The sequence below is a fragment of the Amblyomma americanum genome, chromosome 11 (genome assembly GCF_052857255.1).
Source record: "Amblyomma americanum isolate KBUSLIRL-KWMA chromosome 11, ASM5285725v1, whole genome shotgun sequence".
Classification (NCBI taxonomy): domain Eukaryota; kingdom Metazoa; phylum Arthropoda; class Arachnida; order Ixodida; family Ixodidae; genus Amblyomma; species Amblyomma americanum.
This window is the reverse complement of record NC_135507.1, coordinates 97,831,830-97,856,788: the sequence shown is the minus strand read 5'-3', so window position 1 is coordinate 97,856,788 and position 24,959 is coordinate 97,831,830.

Here is a 24,959-nt window from a genome sequence, read left to right as displayed (position 1 = left end):
GCAAGATTGACTTCAACGATCGAGCGGCGCGCGACGGCTTCGTTGAGAGATTGGTGCCGAAATATCGGAACATAAGCGTAGTTTTCCTCTTCGGATGCTGAAACTGTCGCCCAGATACCCGCCCTGAGTACCCGCCCACGCCAGCAACTCTGGAAACGAAGGGGCCGAGCGACTTTCCCAGGAATTAACAATCCGGGCAGCTAGCCTTACGGACCGAGGCGCCCTCGCTGAAGCACCAGACTTTTGCCGACATGACCAATTTTCATAAAGAGACGAGACGCCGTTTCCCGCCTTAACAGAGCACAGACCACCACCCAGCTCCGCACCTTGCCGACACACTCAATTCTTGGACACTCAGGACTATCGCTAATCACCGACAGGGAATGCGAGCCCACATGCCTAAATTGCAACGACAGATAGCCCGCCGCTCAGGCGCACATCTTTTCGGGATGTGAAAATACCCTAACCCCCCCGGGCCCTCCTGCCAGCTTCCTCTGCCGAAATCTGAGACCAACTCCTCACCCAGACATACAAGGCCACTCAAATTGCACTGATTTCTTGGGCCCAGGACGTCGCCTCTACCTAAGGGCCGCACAGGACCCACCCGCCCTAATTCCCAAAACCTTTGTCAACTAAACTAGTCTCTCTCCCTCTCTCTTTCTCCACTACTTGCCATCTCCTTGACAGTCCGATTTTTTGTGCCACGATGCATCCTACGGAATTTGAAGTAATGCGACTTATAAAGCGTTCGCCTTAGAATAAAGTGCATTAATAGACCCACATGGCCATATTAGCGTTCGTAAAATGGTTTTAGACTCACGACATCGAATGGGTGCACACAAATTTTCCTCTTCGTTAGTTTTACCCTAACGATAAATCTAAAACGCAGTGTTATGCGAACAAGCTAGCTGCCTTTTGTTGGCAATGTGGACCGGGTGATCAGACTCGGCCCGACGTCTGCGAAAACGCATTCTCGAGGACGCCGGCTCCGACTGACTTGCTTCCTCCATAGCGAGGCACTGGTTAGGCAGCGCGCAGCCGCCGCGACGACGGCGGAGCGCGCGCCACTAATTAGCGTCACAAATTATTATGTGCGATTACGTGTAATAGACAGGTTGTGATGTCACGTGAAAAGCTGCCGATATCTGCGTAATGGTGCGCCAAGGAATCCCCAACCGACCGCACAGACATTTTAAAATTATCGCGCCATATTTACAAGGTGAACTTAAGTGATCCCAATTTTCGGAAGAGTTCATCGAAATAAAGAAATTTATGAAGACAGGCTGGATTGTCATAGATACATGCGCTTACTAAATACAAAAGTGGAAGTTTTTTTGACCACCAGGCCATCAATCAATGATCAATGTGTGCAGGAAAGGGTACATGGGAGCACGTAATAAACCTGGCCGAGACAATTAGGTACAAAACCAACGTGTAGCAAACATCAACAATAGCTTGCTTTTAAGCTCGTGTTTATGCACAAATAGCAGCTCGAAAGACCACCGATCCGCAGTTGTAGCCGGTGCTTACTTGATTATGTACTGCTAGCTAATGCTTTCAGCGCACCAAAAATTAGTGGTCTAGTGTAAGGCTGCTGCTCAACAAATGCAACGCCTAAGTAGAACCCTTGCTTACTTTCGACGCTGAATATGCACTGGTGGCGTTGCATCGAAGTTTTAATCAAAGGCAAATTAGAATATGAGATTTAGGCGAAGCGGAGATATTATTCTTACTCTTCATTTTGCTTTACGCTGTAGACGATGAACAGCAAAAAAAAAAATTGGGGGGGGGGGGGGGACGCTTAACCTTCGTCTTTAAGAGCGAACCGCGACAGCGTGTTGCGGCGTTGCCAAGGTGTGCACGAAACGCCATCTCCCGTTCGGCGCGACGCGTGGCCCGTTGGGCAATTTATGGAGAGGACGCCTGTCTCACATATCTCGATGGACAGCCAAACCGGCCTGGAAAGGAAGTAAAATGAAATGAAAATAGGTTTTAAGGAAAGGAAATCTCACAATTCTCGTTGGACACACGTACCGCGCCGTAAGAGATGGAAAAGGAGGAGGCGGAGGAGTGCGAGGAGGAGGATTTTTCGCGGACGGCCAACGCCGCCGACGCCGACCCCGGCTTTTCTGCGAAATGAGCTCCTCAACGCTGTCGCGTTAAAAACAGCCGCGTGCTGTACAATGAACATTGGCCTTTGAAAAATAGGCTGTTGGAGGAAAGGAAACGGTGCAGTAATTGTCTCATCTCGGTGGACACCCCAACCGCACCGTAAGGTAAAGGATGAAATAATAATAATTGGTTTTTTGGGGGAAAGGAAATGGCGCAGTATCTGTCTCATATATCGTTGGACACCTGAACCGCGCCGTAAGGGAAGGGATAAAGGAGGGAGTGAAAGAAGAAAGGAAGAATAGGTGCTGTAGTGGAGGGCTCCGGAATAATTTCGACCACCTGGGGATCTTTAACGTGCACTGACATCGCACAGCACACGGGATGAAAGTGCTAGTGAGTAAAGGATGAAAGGATGAACGTGCTAGTGAAAGAAGAAATAAAGGGTTGCCGTAGTGGTGGTCTCTGGAATAATTTAGACCACGTGTGGATCTTTAACGTGCACTGATATCGCATACCACACGAGCGATCTTCGAGTTTCGCCTGCATCGAAACGCTGCCTCAGCCGACTGGTTTGCCGACTTTGGTGAGCCTCTGTGCATTCCTCGAACACACGGGCTTGACGTCCCGTCTGTTCTCCGTCAGGTAGTTACACGCAGTGACCGAACGCTCCGCGAGTTCTACCTTGAACGATTAATAACTGGACGCCCCACTCCAGTTGTAACCTACACAGTCCTGTGCGCGTGTGTGATTTAATTCCTCTTAAATGAACTAATCACGCGCACAACCTGGACACATTACTTATTGTGCAAATAGTTTGTACATATTACTTCTCCCCCTGTCCTCTATTCCTGTCCCCTCACCTCTTTCATTTCATTTCTCCATTCTGCCTGCTGTCCTTTATTTCCGCTGCCCCAGCTCAGGTGCTTCAGTATCGATGGCAGATGCCGGGGCTAGCAAAAATCTTTTCCTTCCTTTTTACTATTATTTTTAATAAAACCACTACCACCACCACCAGCCGACTGGTTTGATCCCGGGTACACTTTGGCGCAGCTGTCGAGTGCCCTTATCACAGAGGGGCTGAAGCGTCGTCGACTTGATGGACTGAAAAATTCTTCGTTACCCTCGCCCCATATTCACATTGTAAAACATTGTGTCTGCCTCTGACATCCTCACATTAACTTTCAGTTGTTTAGACAGGTGGATTGCGACATAATGCCATTTGAATTAAGGAGCAATAGACTTATAGAGAAAACCCTCAACCGCTACATGAGTGAAATAATCATGAGCTTATCATGCGAAGGTTGCATTCATTCATTGAAACCTTCATTCTTGCAAGTCGTTGAACCTGAACTTCTACAATGCATGTAGCTGTGCTAGGTGGCTCACCACAAGTGACAGGAAAATTTCTCTTATGGCAAATTTTGCTGCCGAGCATACGACGCGCGATGCTTGGCAAATTCACTGGTTAGGTGATTGTATTCAACTGTTTGTAGTGTTACTCCGCTGAGGCTGACAGTGAGGCGATTCTAGAAATTATAGTGAAGACAATGCACCTCTTTCCATTCGAAGACAGTCCGATTTAGCCACAATAGGAATGCGATAAGAAAAAATGCATTTTGGCTGCCGGACTTTCAGCCGAGCAAAAGCACTGAACAAAAAGGGCAGATAAAGGAAATAAAGATGCACACAGCACACGAAATGAAATTTTCGTGAACATCTCGAGCGATAACTTCTCATGGACGTCCGGCGTGAGTGGCGCTGGCAGCTTTCGAGGAGCTGCCCAAAGTGTCCCATCGTTAGCCGAGCGTTGAAGTATGGGCAAATGTTCAAGGTATTCCACATGTGAATCGCATTCTTCCTTAACTGTATGATGGAAGAAGAAGAAGTGGTGGTGCCGAACGTTCTTTGTTTGAGCTCTTCCACTTTTCTGCAGTTTTTTGCTTTTGTGCGTGAACTGTGTCCTCGTCATCCTTTGGGATGGCGGGAGTACAACCCCTGCGTCCTCCCGTGGTCGCCGTTGACAAGACTGCGGCTCTACCAGGTGGCAACTCTAACGCTGGTGTGGAGCTTCCAGATTCGTCTGATGAATCCACGGTGACAGCGATGGATTCTGACAGCAGCAGCTTCACGCTTGTTGAGTCGCGCCGCCTGAAAAGGAAGTTGCGCCGGACATCGACAGCGGGTGAGTTGCCTACGAGGAATGTTGACTAGCCAGGTGTCTTCTCAGTGGCCTTCTTTCCTACAACGCAGACGGCTAATCTGAACACCATTAACAGACAGCGGCTAACGCAGTTTTTCGACTGGGTTGTTCCGGGACAAGTCTGTGAAGTCAGAATTAATGCATGGAAGAATGTCCTGACAGTAGATGTTGCATCTCAGGCATCAGTAGACAAGCTGAAAGAAACTAGCGTCCTCGGTGGTATGGCGGTCCGCTCCTACGTTGCTTATGGGAAGCGGACATCCACTGGAGTTATCACTGATGTTGACCCGGAGATAGCTGACAAGGACCTCTGGTCGCTGATTAAATCTACGGCCCGGATTGTTGACATTCATCGTTTCGGGCGCTCCAAGTGTGTCAAACTAGTTTTTGAAACTGACGCTCTGCCATCCCACGTCAAGGTGGGCTATGTGAGGCATCCTGTCCGCCTGTATGTTACCAAACCTGTTCAGTGCCACAAGTGCAACAAGATAGGTCATGTGAGTGCTGTTTGCAAGAATGAGGTATCCTGCCGTCGATGCGGCGGGATGCACCAGCATGACACCTGCACGACGGAGACTATAAAGTGCGCCAACTGCTCGGGTGCCCATGAAGCCACAGCTAAGGACTGCCCTAAGCTGCAAAACGAAAGACTCATCCTGAAAAAGATGGTGAAGGACAATTCGACCCACCAAGAAGAGGCGGCGCGTATTCGTCGCCGCAAATATCGTTCCCGGCGGCGTCGTCCGGTTCCACACAATTCTAGTCCACCTGCACCACAGTCGCGGGAAGTATCAGCTCAGCCGGCACAGCAGCATGAGCCTAACAACGATAACAAGACGTCTGCGGCCGTGTCCCACGTTACCGCTGTAGCTCAGTCTGATGCGTTTGTTACCTTCTTCCTCTGATGCTGAATGGCCTGCTCTGCCATCCAAGGAGATCGCCATGGCAAGACCAAGACCGGTTGCCACTCCAGCTGACACTGTTGGCAAGCCCGAAAATCAGGATGTGAGCATAATGTTAAATAAGCTTGTGTGTTCAATGCGCGTGCTGCTTTCCGGCATTAATACGCCAACAGCAAAGATTGTTGTGCAGTTTTTGGATGCACTTGAGCCGCTCTTGGCGGCGTTGCAGTAATTCATTATGGCACAACCAAAACCCACCTCATCTGTGCCATTGCACGTGCGCCGTAGTGTGGTGGTGCAATGGAATGCCCGAGGCCTACGAGGTCGTCTGAGTGACTTCCGGCAACGCGTCCACAAGTACCGCTTCCCTGTGCTGGTTATATGTGAGCTCAACATGCCGTCGCCTTTCCGCCTTTCTGGATACGTGCTGCTGTGGTCTCGCACAGAAGACGAAACTAGCAAAGTGTTAGTTTGCATACGCCAAGACATTGCGCACGTCCGCCAAGTTCTACAGCCACACAACACAAACCATTACATCTGTTTGACAGTCAGGCTAAAAGGACGGGTCTTTTCGATAATCGGTGCCTACATTCCACCTTGAGATGCCATTGATACTTCGTACCTATATTCAGCCATCCTGAGTTGCCCAGCTCCTGATATCATAGTGGGCGATTTTAATGCTCGTCACCCTCAGTGGGGCAGTGCTGTTATGAATAACCGAGGCAGGAACCTGTTTGACTTTATGCACTCCCAGAACTTCATCAATATCAACGATGGTTCACCTACGTTTCTGCGTGGCACGTCGTACAGCAGCTGCTTGGATCTGGCGTTTGTTTCAGCAAGTCTCCAGTATTACGTCAGCTGTTGCAGTGACGTGCAAACAAATGGAAGTGACCACATTCCAACGTATGTTTGCCTCAAGTGGTACGCACCTACTACTCCGTCTCGCGTGCGATATACAGACTGGCCTGCCTTTAGGTCGTCCGTGGAGATTTCCTTTGTGGACCTCTACACACCATCTAAAATAGAAGGCCTGATTACGTCCTTTCTCAGTGAGACCACGCGGTATATATGTGCGCCTACGCCAGGGTCTACTATTGACGTGGAATTCGAGAAACTACGCGCAGTCCGTCGGTGCGCCGAAAGGAAATACAGAAGAACCAAATCCACGTAAGATCTTGCCCTTTGTCGCCGAGCTCAACGACAAAGCGCCACCTAGCGAGACAACGTTGGAGGCAGTTCTGTTCATCGCTGGACCCTCGCAAACCACTGTGGCGTATTTGGCATGTAGCCAGGAGCTTGCGTTCACCCCCACAGGAACGCTATCCTTTCCATGCCCTGTCTATTTACCAACGCCGTAATAATGTAGAGGTAGCAGAAGAATTCTGCAAAATGGTTGTGGGCACAACTATGGTACCATTAACCAGTTTGGAGGCTTTTGTACCACCTTCACCAGATGACCACTACGACATGCTATTCACGATGCCTGAACTAGAAGCTGTTCTTTCCTCGTGTAGGCGTCCATCTGCACCTTGTCCTGACGGGATTTCGTACGCGTACCTCTCTCACCTTGGCATGGAAGGCCGAACTGTGCTGCTCAGTTACTGCAATGATACATGGGCTTCCGGAATCGTTCCAGAACACTGGAAGATCAGCCGCCTGGTTGCACTGGCATTGATTGGACTGGTGAATGAACTTCCCACTAACATTCACATCAGTGCCTATGCTGATGATATCTGCATCTGGGCGGCGGGTTCGACACGTCCGCAAATGCGTGCGAGATTACAACGTGCCGTGTCATCTACTTCAAGGTACCTACGGCGTCAGGGTTTGCACTTGGCAGCTGAAAAATGTGCTGTGGTCGCATTCACGCGCAAGTCTGTCTGCTACTACCCGGTAACTCTTCAAGGGGTTGCAATACCATACGTCTCCCATCACAGATTTTTGGGCATTATCATTGACCGCGATCTGTCATGGTCGAGGCATATAAACATGCTAAAGAAAAGACTCACTCTTTTATGCGTTGCATATTGCAATCACTCAGTTCAGCCCTTGGGCGTGGCTGGGCAGCCACCATTGACCTTTAGCGCAACCACGTGACGTGACGTCACGACAGCCGGAGGAAAAGCTGGACCCCAACTCGCGCGGTCGCGCGCGGCCGCAGCCACCACCTGACTCCCGCTCCTCCCGCTAGGGGCGCTGCGCCGGCGCGTGACGTCACGGAGGAAAAGCTGGGCCCCAACTCGCGCGGTCGCAGCCACCACCTGACTCCCGCCCCTCCCGCTAGGGGCGCTGCGCCGGCGCGTGACGTCACGAAGGAAAAGCTGGGCCCCAACTGGCGCGGTCGCGCGCGACCGCAGCCACCACCTGATTCCCGCTCCTCCCGCTAGGGGCGCTGCGCTATGATTGACGTCACGGCATATGTATAAAAGAGCTGCGCTCCTTCGCCGGGACAGTCTTATACCCTTGTCACACGGGCATTTCGAGGGCCCTCGAACCGATAGTCTATCGACTCAAAGGCGATCGAGCGCTGCTACACGGGCAGTTTCAATGGCGATCGAGTCAATAGCCTATCGAGTCAACCGAGCAGCACGGAACTCCATAGAGATATGCAACGCATTCTTGGCTTAACCAAGCTAAGCATGGCCATTTTTTTGCCATGTGCTTCGCTTTGTGGCAGGCATTAAATGGGGCCCAACGGAGCGCTCCTTGCTTCGACTTTACTATACCCTCTTTATTGGCTACATTCGTTACAGCCTTCCTGTATTCTCTAACATGAGTATTTCCTGCTTGCGGACATTAGAGAGTGTCCAAGCACAGGCGCTCAAGATATGCCTCGGATTACCACGTTGTGCCTCGAACAAAGGCACGATTGAGGAATTTCGTGCGTGCCCAATATCGCTCTACCTGTCACACGAACCACTTCGTGTATATTTACGTGCGCTTACACGGCACCGCTTTCACCCGCTGACGAAGATTTTTGATGAGCGACCGGACAGCAGTTTTGCACGCGCACTGCGCTTCCATCGCTCCGAATTGCCATCAGACTATGCCCTTCCGCATCATTCCTTGCAGCCCCTTGGGTAATGGCTCAGCCTTCATTCTGCCTGCATGTCCCTGGCATAATCAAGAAGTCTGCGATGCCGGTTAGCGGACTGAAGCAACTCGCACTTGCCTACATCTGGTCAGAATACCACAAATGTGTGCACGTCAACACGGATGGATCTGCGTCTCCAAATGCATCAACAGCAGCTTTCGCAATCCCTGCACAACAGACGACCCGCAGATTCATTTTGGGACACAAGTCTACTTCAACCGCTGCAGAGCTTGTGGGCCTTCGGGAATCGATTCGCCACATCTGTGGAGAACCGCCTCAGGAGTGGTGCATTTTCACCGACTGTAAACCTGCGCTACATATTTTAGGATGCTTCCTACGCCACACAGCCTACCAAGCTCTGGCTCTTGATATCATTAGTCTCGTATCATTTGCTCAGGGAAACGGCCACCGTATAGTGTTTCAGTGGATCCCCGGACACTGCGGACTCGATGGAAATGAGACCGCCGACGCTGAAGCAAGGAGCGCCTTCAGCAGTGGCCTGCGTACAGCTGTATCGTTCTCTATAGTGGAAACAACTTGTCTCCTTTCGGAATTGATGAGGAGGGCGATGGCTAGGTACTGGGCCCTGCCAGACACCCGCCACATCCGCCTTAAACGGCTAGATCCGACGACGACCTTTTCAGTTCCTCGCGGAATACCTCGCCCTATTGCATGCGTTATCCGTAGACTAGGTTTAAACGTGGCATTCACGCGCAAATACTTGCACTTAATAGGACAAGCGGACTCCCCGGAATGTACCACATGTGGCGTGCTAGAGACTATAGAACATGTTTTAGCGGCGTGTCCAGCGTATGCACGCGAAAGACTCATACTCGCATCTGCTCTGAAGCCTATGGACACATCGCTCCTCTCTGAGGATTTGATCCTCGGCGCTTGGCCAGATAGTTTTAGAACTGTAAAGGCAACGCGAGCGCTCTCACGCTTTTTCAGCGACACGGACCTTGTCTCGCGTTTGTGATGTCAGAAAGTGTGCCTTGTTTTTTTTAAGTAGTTTTTCATCTGCCTCCTCCCATCATCATCGTCCCCCATCGTGACCTTCTTTTATCTCCTCTTCCCGTCCCCCTGAGCAGAGTAGCAGGCCAGATATTTATTTTTCAGGCCAACCTCTCTGCCTTTCCTGACAATAAATCCTCTCTCTCTCTCTCTCCTTAACCGTATTGTGGTTTTACTCCATTGAAGGATTAAACCATGCCGAATCGTAAAACAATTCCGACTACCACGAGGGTGCGAACACCAATCCGTACATTATAATGCCCTGGGTTTTGGCGCTGGCAGTCTTCATCATCAGTTTTTTTTTTTTATCAAAAGATCACTGCAACGCCTCCCGTGCATTAAGGAGCGCGAAATTTGTGCTGGGCGCTGAAAATACACTACATGTGAAAAAATATTTGAAGACCAATTTCCAATTCCACAGATAGAAGAACAAACTGAACAAAAAAATTTCTCGATACCAGAGTAGCACAGCTTTCATCAGCAAACTTGCCATGATCATGCAAGATATTCACTGAGGTAATCGTTGAAAAGTTTGAGGAATCTTAAACTTTCGTCGACCAAAGGAGGCGGCTGGCCTTCCTAACGGCGAAGCTAGTGAAATTCAGGAAAACTCCAGAAATTCGAACGCCACCGGCAACAAAATGGCGTCGGCAACACTTCTACGCTCTTCTCAAGAAATCCCTATCCAGCGAACAAGTGGCTATCTGAATATGCGAACTCGAAGTGACGAAATAGTTCTGGAATATATTACAGCTTGGTTTGACGCCACCATGAATCAAACCTTAAGGGACATTAGCGTAAGCTGTCGCTAACTTTGGGGAATTCATTTTTAATCCAAGTGAACAAAAAAATCGCAAACGCAGTTTTGCCTAGACTATTCATGTTACGGTTTATGGTTTATGGTTAATGAAGGTTTAATGTCCCAAATCTACTCAGGCTATGAGGGACGCCGTAGTGAAGGGCTTCTGAAATTTTCACCACCTGGTGTTTTTTAACGTGCACTGAGATCGTACAGTACACGAGCTCCTAGAATTTCGCCTCCATCGAAATGCGACCGCCACGGCCGGGATCGAATCCGCGTCTTTTGGAATCAGCAGCCGAGCGCCACAACCACTGAGCCTCCGCGGAAGCAAGGTGGAAGGTGGTCCTTCAAATTATTTCAAAGTATGAAGTTTATTCAATAGCCTCGGAAGGGCTGAGAATTTTACTTTTGGAAATGAAACATAAATGCATCTACTTAGCGCAGATAGTCACTGATAATGACCACGGGATTGAAATAAAAGCAGGATAAACGCCACTTAGGAGGCACACTCCGCTCATGAATAGGACATTTCCGATACCCTTCAAGACGAAAACACTAAACACTTTTATCTTTCCCGTACTTACCTGGAAGCGGAAACCTTGCCTATACTTACGAAAATCCTTGGAATTATGTTGCGGACAGCACAGCGGACTATAGAAATAACATGATAGATGCAACGTTAAAACACACAAAAAGAGGATAATTGGCGTAACCAAGGCAGCAATGTGGGATAGTTGGTTGTACATTTTGGTTTGAATAACGCGCTACACACTAACAAAACGACACCGAAACGAAGGCCACAGGACAAGTGCGCACTAACAACTAAAATTTACTTTGGTACGAGGGCACATAAATACATTCCACGAACATGCTGAAACAATCAATTCATTGCCAACGGCTGTGTCGCACGCTCCTTCGTTTTTTGATTAGATGCACCTCCTCACTTGATAACAACACCGAGGGTGTGCTTACGCACTCTTCTCCGGCCTCCAATATCTCAAAGGCTTCTTTTATTTCCCTTTCTTTCTTTTCCTTTGCCCGACCTAAAATTGCTGTCTGATCAAAGTACGGTTAACATTTGTGATTTGCGCAATGGGAGGGCGAGATTTCCAGGATTCGTTATTTTTTCCTAAGTTCTTACTGTGCTCTTTCAACCAGGTGTTTAGACATCTGCCTGATTGACCTATGTAGCTCATGCCACATGACAGGGGAATTTTGTACACTATACCGGTGGCACATTCTACGAACTTTTCTTGGTGTGCGATACCACAAGTGTTAGCCAATCTTTTCTTCGACTTATTCATTTCGTGACAAAGGCTCACTAATTTTCTGGGTGCGGTAAACACCACGGGAACACCATGTCTGTCTGCTACTTTCTTTAAGCCGTGCGACATCGTCATCAAGCCCGCCGACAAAGGTGGTGCGATCGTAATTATGAACATAAACGACTACGTCGCGGAGGCTCACAGGCAATTGGCTGATTCTATGTTCTATAGGAAACTGGAAATCGATCCCACTGAACAGTTCTATTCCACAATTAAAGACGAGATTGAGAAACTCTGTAAAGAAAAAAGAATCACTGATAACGACAAGCGCTCCATTATTCCACTAAGCCCGATTTCAGGCAGATTCTATCTCTTGCCGAAGGCACACAAGCCTGACGTCCCTGGACGACCAATTGTTTCAGGCATAGGAACTGTAACAGAGAACCTTTCTCGTTTTGTTGATTCCCTTATCAGCCATATCCCCTCTACATTTTCGTCTTATATAAAAGACAGCAACCACTTTTTACGAGACATTGCTGACCTTCATATCCCATGCGACTCTCTTCTCGTTACCTTAGATGTGTGTTCGCTGTACACTAACATACCCCACGAGGATGGTATTCAATCCGTAAAACAAGTCTATGAGACTTTGTGCATTAACTATAATGTCGATGGCGGAACCCTTGCTGCTTTGCTGAAATTAATCCTTGAGCTTAACAACTTTGAATTTAATAACGATCATTATGTTCAAATCAGCGGTACGTCGATGGGTACAAATATCGGTCCTAATTATGCGAATATATTCATGGGTGTATTAGAAAACAACTTCTTGTCCGGTTGCTCACTCAAGCCTTTTTATTATAAACGCTACATAGACGACATATTCCTAATTTGGTAGCATTGGCGAGCCTGAACTCCTTTCTTTCATCGCTGCTTTTAATCACGTACATAATTCAATATCATTTTCGCAGGCTTACTCAGCTTACTTCCATAGTAGCCACGTAAAGCACTGCAAGACCAGTATTCCCTACGGCCAAGCACTCCGCTACAAACGGATCTGCTCTGAACAATCTGATTTCAACCATAACTGCATGACCCTTAAAAAGGCATTAACACAACAAAAGTACCCCACTTCTCTAATCGACGACGCGTTTGCACGTTCGGACCAGCTTGACCGAAGAGCTCTCTTGGACACATCCCATCGCCCTAACTTAGTTCAGCAAACCAACTTGATTCTGACTCATTCAGCTTCTATTCCTAACGTCAACGACATTCTTCGCAAACATCATAACATCATCGGACAAAGCCAACACCTTAAACTTATATTCCCAGACCCACCCAGAGTAGTCTACAGACGGTCAAAAAATCTACGTGACTTGCTGACTTCAAGAATTTCACAGCATGTCTCGGAAGGCTGCCGCCCATGTAATAAGCCAAGATGCAGAATCTGCGCACATATGACTACTTCAGCAACAGTTACCAGTACCGCGTCTAATTATCACATGAGAATTAATGGCACTTTTTGCTGCGACACTTCAAACGTAATCTATCTGTTGGAGTGCTCTGTGTGCAACAAGCAGTACATAGGGCAAACCGAAACTGCATTCCGTTTACGCTTCAATAACCACAGGGCTCACTGCACCTTTCTCCCCAACCTTCCGCTATCTAAACACGTCAGAATTCACGGTCACTCATTCGACAAAATAAGAGTTACCATTTTACAATCAGGTTTTAGGACACATCATGATAGAGAAACCCGTGAGTCATATCTCATTTACAAATTTGATACTGTTTCTGCTGGTTTAAAGGAAAGTCCTGGTGTACTATCTTGTCTGCCCCGCTAACAATTTTGCTGACCACATGTGTGTGCCACGTTTTAAATTACCGCACTTTCCTGTATCTTTCAATGTCATTCCTGATTGTATCCACGCATTCACATGATTTCTGTACTTTGTTCCTAGTCGTGATAAGGTTTTGATATTCTGAGAGTTGCTGGCTTAAAAGCCTCCCGCCAACAACGATATTGTTCACTCTGATGAAGGCCGGACCCCGGCCGAAGCGTTAGTAATAAAGTGCTTTTCGCCTGTGCCCTGTTCTTATAAGCTACATACCCCGGGAACCAACGTCTTCATTTCGGATATATATATATATATATATATATATATATATATATATATATATATATATAGTGTTGCGAAAAAATCAGGTACTTAACTGCTTAAAATACACTTCGTTTAAGGAAACAGTTTTATTTTACTCGACGTTACGATCGGAGGACCGATCTTTTTCAAGAATTCAAGAATTTCAAGGATTCTTGAAAAAGATCGGTCCTCCGATCGAAACGTCGAGTAAAATAAAAATGTTTCCTTAAACGAAGCGTATACTTCGATGTATATATATATATATATATATATATATATATATATATATATATATATATATATATATATATATATATATATATATATATATATATATATGAAGGGAGCCAAGAGTCACGAAAACAAAGATGCATAGGGGAATGTTTTAATTTTTTTATGTGTAGCGCTAATCAGTGGGATAATAATACTTAAATTAGTCTATCGCTTAAAGAAGATTACTTATAAAGCAGAAGAAAAAACAACCATGCCGCCGTTGGTTAAAACATTAAAACATTCCCCTATACATCTTGGATTCGGTGACTGTTGGCTCCCTTAATATACGAGCCCCTCATTTCCTGAACCTTGTCTCCTATATATATATATATATATATATATATATATATATATATATATATATATATATATATATGCGAGTGTGTGTGTGTATTATATATTTATGTGCTGTTCTTACTATATAATATATATGATATTTAAGTCCGAATATCTGTATTCTGACTTTTAAGAACATGAGCTCTGACTCATCACGTTTCTCAATTTCTCGAGGTCGGGTACCACCTCCCTAGAGTAAATCGACACCCCATGTTGCATCGATACAGAAACCCAATTGCTGATTTATTGGTGACGTCATATCGGCGGACACCTCAACCGCGCAGTAAAGAAATGCATAAAGTACGGAGTGAAAGAAGAAAGGAAGAAAGAGGTGCCCTAGTGGAGTGCTCCGGAATAATTTCAACTATCTGGGGATCTTTCAACGTGCACTGATATCACACAGCACACGGGCGCCTGTGCGTTTGCCTCCATCGAAGCGCTGCCGCCACGGCGGGTTCGAACCCGGGAACTCCAGATCAGTAGCCGTGCGCCTAACCACTTAGCCACTGCGGTGGATGAAACGTTAACGCCTCTCCACACAGTCGCCCAAATCTGTTCCCGGTAAAGATGTTGACAATAATTGGATGTGGGGAAAAAAAACAGCGCAGTATCTGCCACACATCTGGGCGGACACCAGAAACAAGCCGTAAGAGACGGTATAAAGGAGGTGCTGCGAGAACAAAGGACGAAAGAAGTGCAGTAGTGGAGGGCTCCGGAATAATTTCGACTACCTGGGGATATTAACGTGCATGAACTTATTCCGGAGCTTTCCCCCACGGCACCTCTTTCTTCCTTCCTTCTCTCATATTTGGCTTGCGTAAGCAGAAAAACGCGTCTAACAATTGAAGGGAAACAGCTCATCTCCTTTTCAATCAGGCATACAGCATAGAACTCAACTGCATTTATCTGTCTCTGGTTTCAGTCTTTGTAGAGCCACGTGCTTGAATTTTCAAATGATGTCGCAATGGGTCTTTGTGAGTCGTTTTACAGCTGTGTTGTCCAACCACCTTCACAGCGTGGATATGAGCATACAATTTTTTGTAGCGAGAGCTACACTGGGCTACCAGTCAAGCATTTTGCTGTGAGCCAGGGGAGACAGATTTGCTGATGCGCTGTTACCATGGCATCCAGAGAGGAGCACCAGGTGCGGCGTGCGCTACTTTGTCGTCGCAGCCGCTTGCCCCCTCCACCGTCAGAGCCGCGCGTGACGTCACGCGGATGAGCACTTTTGCGCATACCATGTTAAGCAGAGATATCCGACAGGTGCACCGCGCGCTTCGTCGCCGCATCACCGCACTACGCTCTATCACCCGAACTGCGCATCGCAGGAGCAGCATTGCGTATTAAAGGCAGGAAAGTAATGGGCGGCTGTATCACAACGTTCCATATGGATGCATAGAAGGCGAGTCCAGCGTCTCCTAGAAGGCGGTATAGACAAGATAATATTAACTCCTCCGATCCTGAAGATGTCCACTGGCACTTGGCTAATGATCAAATAGAGAATGAGTGTAAGAATCGGAAGAGAGCAGCGGAGACGCCCGAAGAGAGAGAAGAACGGATTGCCAAACGAAGATGTCAGGCTGCCGAGCGTAATAGACGGCGCAGAGCCACCGAGATTGAGCCCTATGTCTCTCATTGCTAAACATACAGGGAACACAACAAGCTCAGCGAGGCAAGCGTACCTCTCGCGAGGTATACGCTGGCATAGCTGAGCTAAGCCACTGCCAATTTTTAAAGCGAAAGCGCTACTGGCCGCAGGTTGAGCAGTTTCGCGTGATTCCTCGAGAGCCGTGCTGCGCATGCGCGAGGAGCAGTGACGACAAATGGCGCATTTTTCTCTCGCTCCCAAGCCACAACTGCGCATGCGCCACTAGTAGCACGGAGCCACAGGTGTTCCGCCGCTGCGCACCGCCGCGCGTTTCCTGGAAATTCAACTTTTAATTTTCAATTTTCTACGTCCAACGATAGATGAGACAGATACTGCGCCATTTCCTTTCCCCAGACAGACTTTGCAGTTCAACTGAGGGCCCCGCCGCGGTGGTTCAGTGGTTAGGGCGCTCGGCTACTGATCCGTAGATTCCGGGTTCGAACGCGACCGCGGCGGCTGCGTTTTTGTGGAAGCAAAACGCTAAGGCCCCGTGTGCTGGGCGATGTCAATGCACGTTAAAGATCCCCAGGTGGCCGAAATTATTCCGGAGCCCTCCACTACGGCACATATTTCTTCCTTTCTTCTTTCCCTCTCTCTTTTATCCCTCCGCTTACGGCGCGGTTAAGGTGTCCAACAATATATGAGACAGATACTACGCCATTTCCTTTCCCCTAAAACCAATTAAAAAGTTTTCTCTTGTGTCTTTCACTGCCTCCTTTATCTCTTCTTTTACGGCCGGTTAGAGTGTCCACCGAGATATTTGAGATCGTTATTATGCTTTGCGTGCTCGCCACGCCATCTGGAATGATGCCACACTGCGCGGCTTGCAGCTGCCGCCATTTGGTATGACGTCACACCGCGTTCTTCGTCGTTGCGCTCGCCTCCGCTCGCTTCGCCAGCTGCGTCGCATGCCTGATAGCATGTCGCAGCGTTGAAAAGGAGAGCTCGCGCGCGTCGCAAGCACAGTTGTGTCGTCTTTAATGAGACAACAACATAACTAGACAACCAGACTAACCTGGACTTGCAATCAAGATTAACCAAGACTAACCATGCTATGCCTTAGCGTTCGGTTCGTATATCTTGGCATAGCCGAGCTAAGCCACTAAGCCGCAGTGTTCATTGGGTGACCAACCTCTCGCGATAAACCATTAATTCGAGCGCCACCTGCCGGGGTTGGCGCGTTGGCTACCCGGTGTGCGGAACGCACTCAACCTTAGAGGCCAAGCCGCGTCTTCTTATCCGATACACTGAAGCTCTCGCACTCTAACTAGACTCAGCATTAGTTGAACCGCAGCTAATATTTGGCCGTATAGTGTACCACAGATCTTTCTCCGTCACTCGTATACTTTTCCCTTACGGTGTGGTTGAGGTGTCCATCGAGAAGCATGGTAGTTATTGGCGCTTCGAGTGCTCAAAGACGCATTAACTTCAGGTTAAGCAGCCTGCGTACTAGCTTACAGTTCTTGAATGAAACTGCCTAAACTCGAGGAAGTGCCCACAGGGCAGCGGAACTCTGGGCCCTCAAGGTAATAGCTGGCTTAATTTCTGTTGATTTTCTTTCCTCTCCACGCGTTACAGCTGTAATAGAATGAATCAAACAACAAAAATAAAACACTCTGCATGTAGCGGCCACGAATGTAAAGCAAGCGCTTCTGCAGCCACGGACGCATACCTCCGCTACTGCAAGCTCTCACGAATAGCGTGCAAAGCTTTCTTCTGTAAGCTGTGAAACTCACTGTGCTGATAGAAAAGAGGATAGTGCAGTACCCTCCACGTAATCTATCTGCACTCAACTTAAGCAATGCATTACCCTGTCAATGGGCCTTAAACTTTCATCATAAAGCGTAATGTGTTGTTAACGAGCACCTTGAACTATGACATCGTTGTTACCAAAGTTAAATAAATCGAACTTAATTGTGGGGAAAGGAAACAGACCCTAACTGCCTCACTTCGCGGTGTTGAGCAGCCAGGGGAAGGGCAAGGGCACTGAGCATCTCAATATGACACACGTATGATGAAAGCCAACAGCCACCGAAAACAAGAGCCGTCATCCTTATCATCATCAGCCTGACTACACCCTCTGCAGGGGAAAGGCCTGTCATTATTATTCAAATTTTCTGTAATACAAATTAACAGAGAAAAAGACTGGAGTTTGGGAACCTCCGCCCAATTTTGCTAACGGCATGTATAGGAAATGTCATGGAGTACGTTATATGAACCAACTGGGCATGCGATGGAGATATTGCAGAGCCAGTACAACGAGCTATCGACACGGTGCACTCTTGTGCATTGGGAACAGGCTTGCGTGTTCACCGGCTGAATTGGAACTCTTATTTATCGGGTACAAACAAGCCTCACGGGCAGCACCCGACCCTCGGTAACCCATCGAGCTGCACATTGACAACCATCCAATAGGCCCCGTAGCCTCGATCTGGGTTCTTGGCATGCTGACTCAGAATAAAAATGGAGATCACTGTGGTCACCCGAATTGGAGTAATACTAAAGCATTGACTCCTCCTGGGCACACATCGTTCTTCTCTGTTCCTTTTCCGACGACTTCCAGGAGACTGAGGAGTCTTCTTCCGTGGTTGTCGGTCGACTTCACCTTCCACAGCACGTTTCAAACGTTTCGGATCAGTATTCCGTTTCTGACGCCCCCTTTACATGCTTTCGCTTCACATGTAGTCTGGACGCTGAATCTGCAATATGTGATGCAACAGACGGCTTAAAAATGATGCCACACGGCCACACAAAGCGCAAGAAGCACCCCGGTATCAGCGCGCGAACACTGCCCCTGCACGCGGCAACGGCGCGAGAGCGACTGGCGTACAAGCGGCGCACCGAATCGGAAGGGGTCGTATACTCATTCCAAGTTGTTTTTGTGCGCAGTCGCTCTGTGTCTCTCACGTGATCGTGACGTCACTTCTGCAAACCGCCAATGGCGTAGGAGTGACGCGTCGAAGCGGATGGAGCCGTACACTCATTTCACGTTTGGCGTGGGATCCCTCCGCGCCGCACCGTTACAACATTAATTACCCTTTATTCACCTTACTTCGCGCTTAACACTTTTATTTAAGCAATAATTAATTGATTGAAATTCGATTAACTGCGCATTTTCCCTCGTTTCATCTCAGTATTCATTTCGAGTGTTGAAATTCTACGCAAAGCCTTGGCTCCGCTTATACTTCCAGGCTCATGGTCCCACACTTCTGGCGTTTTAAAATTTGGCAGCCACTATCACTTATGACCCAGGCAGCACAAGTAATTGGCCCAACAATGGAACTGTATTGGCAAAGCTGGCCCTACAAAGGACCAAGATGGGACCATCCTGCTGCAATATTGGGCTGATGACCTGTGAAGCCTAGGGACCTGCCCAAATTTTGGACATCTTTGTAAAACCTGGGTTCGACCGCGAGCTTTAACCAACCGGGGGACGGGAGACCTCTCGAAAACGGACGCCCCGGCCCGCCGAGGCACCTGCTCGTACGCGGAGATTACAAACTGTTATCGCGACCTAAGATGCACGTATCCCGCTCCTCACCCCGACCTGGACAGGGTGCAAGCCAGGAGAATCTGGCGCAAAAACAAGGGCAGTTATGAGCCCAAACAGATTATGTTTAATCACAAACGATGAATATGACCCTGCATGCCCTCACTGCGGTGACGGGACGCACGCCACCCAAGACCATATTTTATGGGAATGGGCTAGAACCCCCTGCGACGACACTCTTGCCATCTTCCTCGGCGGAGGAATCGGACAAGCTCTTGGCCAGTTCAATAAAAGACGCACCTAGCCCTTATCACGTGAGCTCAAGAGGTCGCCCCCGACCGGGAGGAACACAAGACTCGCCCCAGCCACAACTAATCCTTCAATTATGTGGCAATAATGTGGCAACCACAACCACCCCCAATCCCCGCCACGGCATCTAGGCTGTTGTTATTATTGACTGAACGAAAAATGAAAAGGAGGGCCTGTCCACTGGCTCAATCTGAGCCAGCGGTGTCTAGGTGGCGAGCGCTGCCCTTTATTCTGAAGCCTTTTAATAGACTATTAACGACATCTCCTCCCTTTTCCTCCTATGCTGGCGCTCCTTCTATCCGCTTTCTCCCGGGCGCCGACGGTGGCGGCACCTAGGTCGGGGGATGCCATGCGGGTTTTTGTTACAGTCCCAGAGCATGTGGGTTAAAGTGGCCTTTAACCTTTTCTTTCCATAAAAATGTTATTTCCATTTTCCTTGCTTTACGGCGCGTTTCGGGTGTCCACCAAGATACGTTTCCTTTCCTTAAATTTCATTTGATTACTTTAAGGGCCCAAGAGACGGGTGTTACATAACGGGTGGCAACAATTAAAAGAACAGGTTCAGAATAACAGGAAAGTTTTTACATTTTCAGCGAAAAGACTTGGGCAAGTGATGATGGCAACGTTGATTGAAAGGCCGTTCCAGTCTGCGGCTGCACGAGGAAAGGAGGAATTAGAAAAAGTGACAGTGCGTGAGAGTGGCCGGGAAATTTGTAGGTGATGGCTGGTGAGATGAGGTATGCGTGCTGGGGGAAGAATATGAGGTGCGATGTGCATAGGGCTGTGGAAGAATTTGTGAAATAAAGAAAGGCTGGCAATGCGACGGCGCAGCGATAAGGGTGATAATCGGGATGCCTTTTTTAAGGAGGAAACGCTAATGTCATAAGAGTACGATGAATGAATGAAGCGAGCAACGCGATTTTGAACAGATTCGATGGCATTTATGAGGTAAGCTAGATGAGGATTCCAAATGGGTGATGCAAATTCTAGTTTGGACCTGACGATTGATTTGTAAACTAATAACTTTACATGTTGGGGAGCATGGTGAAGATGGCGCTTGAGGAAACCTAGCGTCTTGTTTGCTGACGATATTATGTTAGTAACATGCAAGCTCCAAGAAAGATCACTAGAAATTGTTATGCGTAGGTACTTGTATGAAAGAACTAGTTGTACGGGAACTTCTGATATCACGTAAGAGAAGATTAGAGGATTACGGCGGCGGGTGATGGACAGAAGATTACATTTACGTGGGTTAAAGTCCATTGGCCACTTATTACGCCACTTCTGAGCAGAATTAAGGTCATTTTGAAGAGAAGATGGGTCAGCGGTGGTGTGAATAGAACGATAAATTACACAGTCGTCAGCGAACATGCGTATGTCAGATGTTACGTTTGAAGGCAGATCATTAATATGAGAAACAGTAGTGGGCCAAACACAGATCCCTGTGGAACGCCCGACGTTACTGAGAGTAAGTTGGAGTTCTTATTGTTATCGGAGGCAAACTGAACTGCGAACGATTAGTCAAAAACTCTTCAATCCACTTCAAAATATGGGGGTGCAAATTTAATTGAGAATGTTTTATCAGCAGGCGCTATGGGGTACATAATCAAAGGCTTTCGCAAAATCTAAAAATACGATGTCAGTCTGTAGATTACAATCAAGGTTAGCATGCAGATCATGAATGAACGTAGCAAGTTGGGTCTCGCTGGAGTAACCCCGGCGAAACCCGTGCTGAGCAGGTTGAAAAAAGTTGTTCGAATGAAGGAATGCCATGATGTGGGATAGATGACGTATTCCATTATTTTGCAGGGAATACTAGTTAGAGAGATGGAACAGTAATTAAGCGGCGAGTTCTTGTTACCTGCTTTATAGACTGGAACGACCTTCCCAATTTTCCAGTCTATGGGCAGTTGACCTGTGAAGAGTGACCAAGCGATACATGCACAGCAGAGTTGAAATCTTTGGTATTAATCAGTATTTTAGCGCTGATTTTTTTCAGAGGATGAAAGTTTAATGTTTTCAATTATTAACGAAATTCATGCTGAACAAAATGTAAGAAAAGGCACAGTATATTGAATAACTGGGGCGTTTGGAGGAAATGTCGGGTCTTTTTCTTTAGTAAACACGGAAGAAAAGGCTGCGTTGAACATGTTGGCGCGTTCAGTTTCACATACAGTTGCACCCGAACCATCAGTGAGGGAAATAGTGCGTCTGTGCTGTGGGTTAATGACTTGCCAGAACCTACCGGGGTTTGTTCACAACATTTTAGGCAGATCGGAGTTGAAAAAGGTGCGCTTGGCTTCTCGAATGCTTGATAAGTACGTTTTTTTGGCTGCGTAATATTTGTTCCAAGCGTTCTGACTAGGAAGCAACTTGGCCGATCGGAAAAGACGCTTCTTTTTATTTTCAAGGCTTTTCAGTGTATTTGTGAACCATGGCTTTTGAGGGTTAGTTCGTATATTTATGTTCGGAAGAAACCTGTTGACCAAATCTTCGATTTTCCTCTTAAACAAGGACAAGTTATCATGAATAGATCTTTGATGAAAGTTAGATTCAAATCCTGGCAAAAATGCGCGAAGTTCATTACTTACTGCTGTTTAGTTTCCTTTATCGTACAATCGGATAATCCTTATAGTTGTTGCGCGTAAAGATGGTTTAATCGTGAAGCCGGCATGTATGACGTCGTGATCGCTGACGCCTGGTAGATACGTGATGGAATGAACGCATTCAGGGTTATCCGTTAAAAATAGATCTGGAATATTAGCGCAGTCTTCGGTTACACGAGTTGGCTCAGATCCAGTTTGAATGAGGTTAAAACTAAGGCAAACGTCTAAAAATTCATTGGCATCCTTATTGCCTGTAGCGGTTAGATTATTCCAGTCGATACTCGGAAAATTGAAATCCCCGAATAGGAGAGTGCATGTGATAGGGTGTTTAGCTTTAATTTCATTCAAAGTTATTAAGTTTTCGAGGGAAATCTGGGCTGTTAGGAGGCCTGTAGCACACGCCAATCACAACTTATTCATGTGAAGCGTGGCATAAAACCCATAATATTTCTATATCTGATGAAAGGTGAATAGCTGAGCATGACAGATCTCGAGTGATGGCAATCAGTACCCCTCCCCCCCCCCCCCCTTCGATATTGCCGATCTTTGCGAAAAACACAGAAATTCGGCAAGCCGGCAAGCGCTTCACTATCGAAAATATTGCTGTTAAGCCACGTTTCTGTCAAGACTAGTATGTTACTGGCAGATGAAGTGACGATATGGGAAACAATGTCGCGCCTTGAACTGAAACTGCGCACATTGGGAAAGATTGCTGACAATGAGACGGCTTCTTTAGTGTACATGCTTAGAACGATCTGTCGACAGGAGGTGAGATGGTTGCTATTTTACCTCTTTTACTGTTTGCGATGATTCATCCAATAGGTAGGTAGGTGAAAACTTTATTGATGAGCCTTATGGAGGAGTCACTGCCTAGGGTTGGTCTGGCTCTTGATCTCGGTTGGTGGCCAACAGTCCATGACGAACGGCGACCTGTCCAGCCCACCCTACCAGCCGCGTTTTTGAGGCCGGTTCGGAGCTGGAGACCGCCATCTCCCAACCCTCTTTGTCCGTGAGCTCCCAGCGAGATGGTGGTTGGAATTCTCGGCAGAGATATAAAATGTGGTCAAAGTTGGATCTCGGAGCCCCACAAAGAGAGCATTCGCGTCTGTATTGGCCTGGGTGGATAAGGGCTAACAAAGCCGGTGAAGGGAATGTGCTAGTCTGGAGCTGTCTCCAGGTAGTTTGTTGTTTTTTCGAGACGGAGGTATGTAGCGTTTAGGAGCAATATGCAATGTTTTGAAGTGCAAAGAGAACTTATCGAATACCGATTTGGCAAAGGCTACAAGATGTTTGCTGACGTTACGAACGGGAAGGGAGAAGTCTTCGCCAATACTGTAGTTGGTGCCTTTCAGCTAATTGCCTAAGGAAAGGATGCGGTCTTTTGTTTTCGATGAGGTGAATTTAACCATGACTGGCCTGGTTCGATCAGTAGAGTGGCGCCCGAGGCGGTGAGCACGCTCGATTAGATTGGGTTCGATGGCAAAACCTAATTGAGTGGAGCAATGGCGAATGACTATTTCTTCCGAGTCTGCATACGTGTCAATGGGGTTAGTGTCAGGAATATTGTAAAATATGAGATTGTTACGGCGAGGCCGATTTTCTGCATCGTCCATGCGTGCTTCCACTTTGTCGATCTTGCAGGTAAGTTCAGTGTCTAAAGTTTTCAGGGCGTAGATTTCAGATTGGAGAGTAGAAAGTGTGGCGTAGTGTGATTCTAGAGTGTCCATGCGCTTGTTTAAGTCGGTCAAGATTGTTTGGGTTGTTTTCAGCTGGTGCCCGGCCAATGCGTCACACCGAAGAACGATGGCGTTACGTGGATTCCTTAAGAAAATGCTGCCACACACTGTCGCGTCCTGCTGCTAAAGGCGAAGCTTAACCTTCCTCCAAATTTTTGTAGTCGTCATGTAGGCCGCGAAAGAGATGCAATAACGACAGAACAAAGCGAGGAAGAGATAACGCGCTCAAGAGACGCCAGAACAACGCGCCGCACAACTCGAGAAGCGTCGTAATGAAAATGCGGCTACAAGTCGTGCCACTTCCCGGAGTGACTCTTCAACTGCGAAAGAGACCGGTTTGAGCTCTCGAGAGCGTCGGAATGAGACTATGCGTAGACGACGTGGCGAGGAAACGAAGCTTTCGCAATTCAACTAGGGCTAACCAGAGCTAAACCACAGCCAAATTTTTTGTAGCAATTTCTGCCTTTGATTCGGTCGCATGGGATCGAAGATGCAAAAAATTACCCAAATAACTGCCCCGACCCACGTTGCACTTCTTTTTCGGAACTTTTCGTACTGCGATCGATTTGATCGCGGTGAACACGGTGGAAGTGGAGTGAGCGAGCGAGTTCGCGGCACTATAGTGAATCTCTCGAAGTCTCGTTTTTCAACCGGCGTATTTCTCCCAATCTTACTAAAAATTTATCCCCGCGAAGAGGAAGTGGACCGACATGTGTCTAGATCTGCGGCCTAGGCTTTGTTTTAAGGTTAATTCTCCTATAATATATTCTCTCAAAGGCGCGTTCGCTCGCGCAACGGGCTGAGCTAGCTGTTCAGTGTGTAGGTGATTATTTGTCTCAATTTTAATTTTTCATTGCAAAAAAGCTTGGAGATTATTTCGGAGTTTATACACCTCGCAGGCTACCGTTAAAAATATCCGACTGACGGTAGCCACGTTATGTTTGTAAATGGGCAAAGGCTGTGCCCTACAGTTGCGCACTGTAACACGGTTGTGATCACAATTTTGATGTAGGGTTAATAGGTTGGGT